Here is a 6,352-nt window from a genome sequence, read left to right as displayed (position 1 = left end):
CCTGAGTGAGGCAGAGCCCCCTCATCAGCTGCTACTTTAACCCTGTCCAGTCTGGGAGAAGAAAAGAGGCCCTCAGGTGATCTATGTGCAGAGTTGGGGCCAAATCCAAAGCTGAACCCCAGGATCTGTGCAAACAAAGAAGAGAAAGGGAAATCTCTCCCAGCAGCCTCAGGAGAAGCGGATTAAATCTCCCCAATCAACTTGATGTATCCTGCATCGGTGGAATACCTGAATAGACAACGAATCATCCCAAAATTGAAGCGGTGGACTTTGGGAGCAATGATATATATATATTTTTCCTTTTTCTCTTTTTGTGAGTGTGTATGTGTATGCTTCTTTGTGTGATTTTGTCTGTATAGCTTTGCTTTTACCATTTGTCCTAGCATTCTGTCTCTCCGTTTTTTTTAATTTAAAATTTTTTATTTTTAATAATTATTTTTTATTTTAATAACTTATTTTATTTTTTTCTTTCCTTCTTTCATTTTTTCTCCCTTTTCTTCTGAGCTGTTTGACTGACAGGGTCTTGGTGCTCTGGTCGGGTGTCAGGCCTGGGCCTGTGAGGTGAGAGAGCCGAGTTCAGGAGATTGGTCCACCAGAGACCTCTTGGTTCCATGTAATATCAAGCAGCAAAAGCTCTCACAGGGAGATCCATCTCAATGCTAAGACCCAGCTCCACTCAACGAACAGCAAGCTATAGTGCTGGACACCCTATGCCAAAAAACTAGCAAGACAGGAACACAACCCCACCCATTAGCAGCGAGGCTGCCTAAAATCATAATAAGGCCACAGACACCCCAAAACACACCACCAGATGCGGTCCTGCCACCAGAAAGACAAGATCCAGCCTTATCCACCAGAACACAGACACTAGTCCCCTCCACCAGGAAGCCTACACAACTCACAGAACCAACCTTAGCCACTGGGGGCAGACACCAAAAACAACGGGAACAACAAACCTGGAGCCTGCGAAAAGGAGACGCCAAACACAGTAAGTTAAGCAAAATGAGAAGACAGAGAAACACACAGTAGATGAAGGAGCCAGGTAATAACCCACCAGACCAAACAAATGAAGAGAAAATAGGCAGTCTACCTGAAAAAGAATTCAGAGTAATGATAGTAAACATGATCCAAAATCTTGGAAATAGAATGGAGAAAATAAAAGAAATGCTTGAAAAGGACCTAGAAGAAGTAAAGAGCAAACAAACAATGATAAACAACACAATAAATGAAACAAAAAATTCTCTAGAAGGAATCAATAGCAGAATAACTGAGGCAGAAGAACAGATAAGTGACCTGGAAGATAAAATAGTGGAATAACTACCACAGAGCAGAATAAAGAAAAAAGAATGAAAATAATTGAGGACAGTCTCAGAGACCTCTGGGACAACATGAAACACACCAACATTAGAATTATAGGGGTCCCAGAAGAAGAAGAGAAAAAGAAAGGGACTGAGAAAATATTTGAAGAGATTATTGTTGAAAAGTTCCCTAATATGGGAAAGGAAATAGTTAATCAAGTCCAGGAAGTTCAGAGAGTCCCATACAGGATAAATCTAAGGAAAAATGTGCCAAGACACATCAAATGTTAAATACATGGAAATCAAACGTTAAATACAAAGAAAACTGTTAAAAGCAGCAAGGGAAAAACAACAAATAACATACAAGGGAATCCCCATAAGGTTAACAGCTGATCTTTCAGCAGAAACTCTGCAAGCCAGAAAGGAGTGGCAGGACATATTTAAAGTGATGAAAGGGAAAAACCTACAGCCAAGATTACCCAGCCAGGATCTCATTCAGATTCGACGGAGAAATTAAAACCTTTACAGACAAGCAAAAGCTAAGAGAATTCAGCACCATGAAACCAGCTTTACAACAAATGCTAAAGGGACGTCTCTAGGCAGGAAACACAAAACAAGGAAAAGACCGACAATAACAAACCCAAAACAATTAAGAAAATGGTAATAGGAAAACACATATCGATAACTACCTTAAATGTAAATGGATTAAATGCTCCAACTAAAAGACACAGACTGGCTGAATGGATAGAAAAACAAGACCCGTATATATGCTGTCTACCAGAGACCCACTTTAGACCTAGGGACACATACAGCATGAAAGTGAAGTGATGGAAAAAGATATTTCATGCAAATGGAAATCAAAGGAAAGCTGTAGTAGCAATTCTCATATCAGACAAAATAGACTTTAAAGTAAAGATGATTACAAGAGACAAAGGAGGACACTACATAGTGATCAAGGGGTCAATCCAAGAAGAAGGTATAACAATTGTAAATATTTATGCACCCAACATAGGGGCACCTTGATACATAAGGCAGATGCTAACAGCCATATAAGGGGAAATCGACAGTAACACAATCATAGTAGGGGACTTTAACTCCCCACATTCACGAATGGACACATCATCAAAAATGAAAATAAATAAGGAAACACAAGCTTTAAATGATACATTAAACAAGATACACTTAATTGATATTTATAGGACATTCCATCCAAAAACAACAGAATACACTTTCTTCTCGAGTGCCCATGGAACATTCTCCAGGATAGATCATATCTTGGGCCACAAATCAAGCCTTGGTAAATTTAAGAAAATTGAAATTGTATCAAATATCTTTTCCGACCACAACACTATGAGACCAGATATCAAATATAGGGAGAAATCTGTAAAAAATACAAACACATGGAGACTAAACAATATACTACTTAATAACCATGAGATCACTGAAGAAATCAAGAGGAAATGAAAAAAATACCTAGAAACAAATGACAATGAAAACACAATGACCCGAAACCTATGGGATGCAGCAAAAGCATTTCTAAGAGGGAAGTTTATAGCAATACATTCCTACCTCAAGAAACAAGAAACATATCAAGTAAACAACCTAACCTTACACCTAAAGCAATTAGAGAAAGAAGAACAAAATACCCCCAAAGTTAGCAGAAGGAAAGAAATCATAAAGATCAGACCAGAAATAAATGAAAAAGAAGAAATCATAAAGATCAGATCAGAAATAAATGAAAAAGAAATGAAGAAAATGATAGCAAAGATCAATAACTCTAAAAGCTGATTCTTTGAGAAGATAAACAAATTGATAAACCATTAGCCAGACTCATCACGAAAAGAAGGGAGAAGACTCAAATCAATTGAATTAGAAATGAAAAAGGAGAAGTAACAACGGACACTGCAGAAATACAAAGGATCATGAGAGATTACTACAAGCAACACTATGCCAATGAAATGGACAACCCGGGAGAAATGGACAAATTCCTAGAAAAGCACAACCTTCCGAGACTGAGCCAGGAAGAGATAGAAAATATAAACAGACCAATCACAAGCACTGAAATTGAGACTGTGATTAAAAATTTTCCAACAAACAGAAGCCAAGGACCATATGGTTTCAGAGGTGATTCTATCAAACATTTAGAGAACAGTTAACACCTACGCTTCTCAAACTCTTCCAAAATATAGCAGAGGGAGGAACACTCCCAAACTCATTTTATGAGGCCACCATCACCCTGATACCAAAACCAGACAAAGATGTCACAAAGAAAGAAAACTAGGCCAATATCTCGGATGAACATAGATGTAAGAATCCTCAACAAAATATTAGCAAACAAAATGCAACAGCACATTAAAAGGACCATACACCATGATCAAGTAGGGTTTATCCAAAGAATGCAGGGATTCTTCAATATACACAAATCAATCAATGTGATATACCATATTAACAAATTGAAGGAGAAAAACCATATGATCATCTCAATAGATGCAGAAGAAGCTTTCGACAAGATTCAACACCGATTTATGATAAAAAACCCTCCAGAAAGTAGGCCTAGAGGGAACTTACCTCAATATAAAAAGGCCATATATGGCAAACCCACAGCAAACACCGTTCTCAATGGTGGAAACCTGAAACCATTTCCACTAAGATCAGGAACAATACAAGGCTGTCCACTCTCACCACTATTATTCAACATAGTTTTTTTAAGTTTTAGCCACAGCATTCAGCCAAAAAAAGAAATAAAAGGAAACCAAATTGGAAAAGAATTAAAGCTGTCACTGTTTGCAGATGACATGATACAATACACAGAGGATCCTAAAGATGCTACCAGAAAACTACTGGAACAAATCAATGAATTAGGTAAAGTAGCAGGATACAAAATAAATGCACAGAAATCTCTTGCATTCCTATAAACTAATGATGATAAATCTGACAGAGAACTTAAGGAAACACTCCCATTTACCATTGCAACAACAAAAAAAATAAAATACCTAGGAATAAACCTAACTGGGGAGACAAAAGTCCTGTATACAGAAAACTATAAGACACTAATGAAAGAAATTAAAGGTGATACAAACAGATGGTGAGGTATACCATGTTCTTGGATTGGGAGAATCAAAATTGTGAAAATGACTATACTACCCACAGCAAACCACAGGTTCAGTGCAATCCCTATCAAAGTATCAATGGCATTTTTCATAGAACTAGAACAACAAATTTCACAATTTGTATGGAAACACAAAAGACCCCAAATAGCCAAAGCAATCTTGAGAAAGAAAAACGGAGCTGGAGGAATCAGACTCCCTGACTTCAGACTATACTACAAAGCTCCAGTAATCAACCTTATGGTACTGTCACAAAAACAGAAATATGGATCAATGGAACAGGATAGAAAGCCCAGAGGTAATCCCATGCATATATGGTCACCTTAATTTTGATAAAGATGCAAGAATATACAATAGAGAAGAGACAGCCTCTTCAACAAGTGGTTCAGGGAAGACTGGACAGCTGCTTGTAAAAGAATGAAATTAGAACACTCCCTAACACTGTATACAAAAATAAACTCAAAATGGATTAAAGACCTAAATGTAAGGCCAGACACTTTAAAACTCTTAGAGGAAAACAGGCAGAACACTCCATGACATAAATCACAGCAAGATCCTTTTTCACCCACTCCTAGAGAAATGGAAATAAAAACAAAAATAAACAAATGGGACCTAATGAAACTTACATGCTTTTGCACAGCAAAGGAAACCATAAACAAGACGAAAAGTCAACCCTCAGAATGGTAGAATATATTTGCAAATGAATCAACGGACAAAGGATTTATCTCCAAAATATATAAACAGCTCATGCAGCTCAATATTAAAAAAACAAGCAACCCAATCAAAAAATGGGCAGAAGATCTAAATAGACATTTCCCCAAAGAAGATGTACAGATGGCCACGAAGCACATGAAGACCTGCTCAACATCACTAATTAATAGAGAAATGCAATTCAAAACTACAATGAGGTATCACCTCACACCAGTCAGAATGGACATCATCAAAAAATCTACAAACAATAAATGCTGAATACAGTGTGGAGAAAAGGGTACCCTCCTCCACTGTTGGTCGTAATGTAAATTGGTACAACCACTATGGAGAACAGTATGGAGGTTCCTTAAAAAACTAAAAGTAGAACTGCCATATGATCCAGCAACCCCACTACTGGGCATATACCCAGAGAAAACCATAATTCAAAAAGATACATGCACCCCAATGTTCACTGCAGCACTATTTACACTAGCTAGGACATGGAAGCAACCTAAATGTCTATTAACAGAGGAATGGATAAAGAAGAAGTTGTACATATATGCAATGGAATATTACTCAACCATAAAAAGGAATGAAACTGTATTTGTCGAGACGTTGATGGACCTAGAGACTGTCATACAGAGTGAAGTAAGTCAGAAAGAGAAAAACAAATTTTGTAAATTAATGTATATATGTGGAATCTATAAAAATGGTATAGATGGTCTCATTTGCAAAGCATAAATAGAGACACAGATGTAGAGAACAAATGTATGGATACAAAGGGGCAAGGGTGGGTGGGATAAACTGGGAGATTGGGATTGACATATATTCACTACTATGTATAAAATAAGTAACAAATGAGAAACTACTGTGTAGCACAGGAGACTCTACTCAGTGCTCTGTGGTGACCTAAATGGGAAGGAAATCTAAAAAAGAGGGGATATATGTATATTTATATCTGATTCACTTTGTTGTACAGCAGAAACTAACACAATGTTGTAAAGCAACTATACTCCAAGAAAAATTAACTACAAATAACAAAAAATACATTGACTGTTAATGGTAAGAGTTAATATCTTTGTCTTGTTCTTGATGTTAGAGGAAAAGTTTTAGTCTTTCCTCAGTATGTATAATGTTAGCTGAAGTTCTATATAGATGCTCTTATCAGGTTGAAGAAGTTACCTTCTATTCACAGTATGTTGATTTTTATCATAAATGTGTGTTGAATTTGTCAAGTACTTTTTCTGTATCTATTCA

This window comes from Physeter macrocephalus, chromosome 4 (genome assembly GCF_002837175.3).
Source record: "Physeter macrocephalus isolate SW-GA chromosome 4, ASM283717v5, whole genome shotgun sequence".
Lineage (NCBI taxonomy): Eukaryota > Metazoa > Chordata > Mammalia > Artiodactyla > Physeteridae > Physeter > Physeter macrocephalus.
This window is presented reverse-complemented; position numbering follows the sequence as displayed.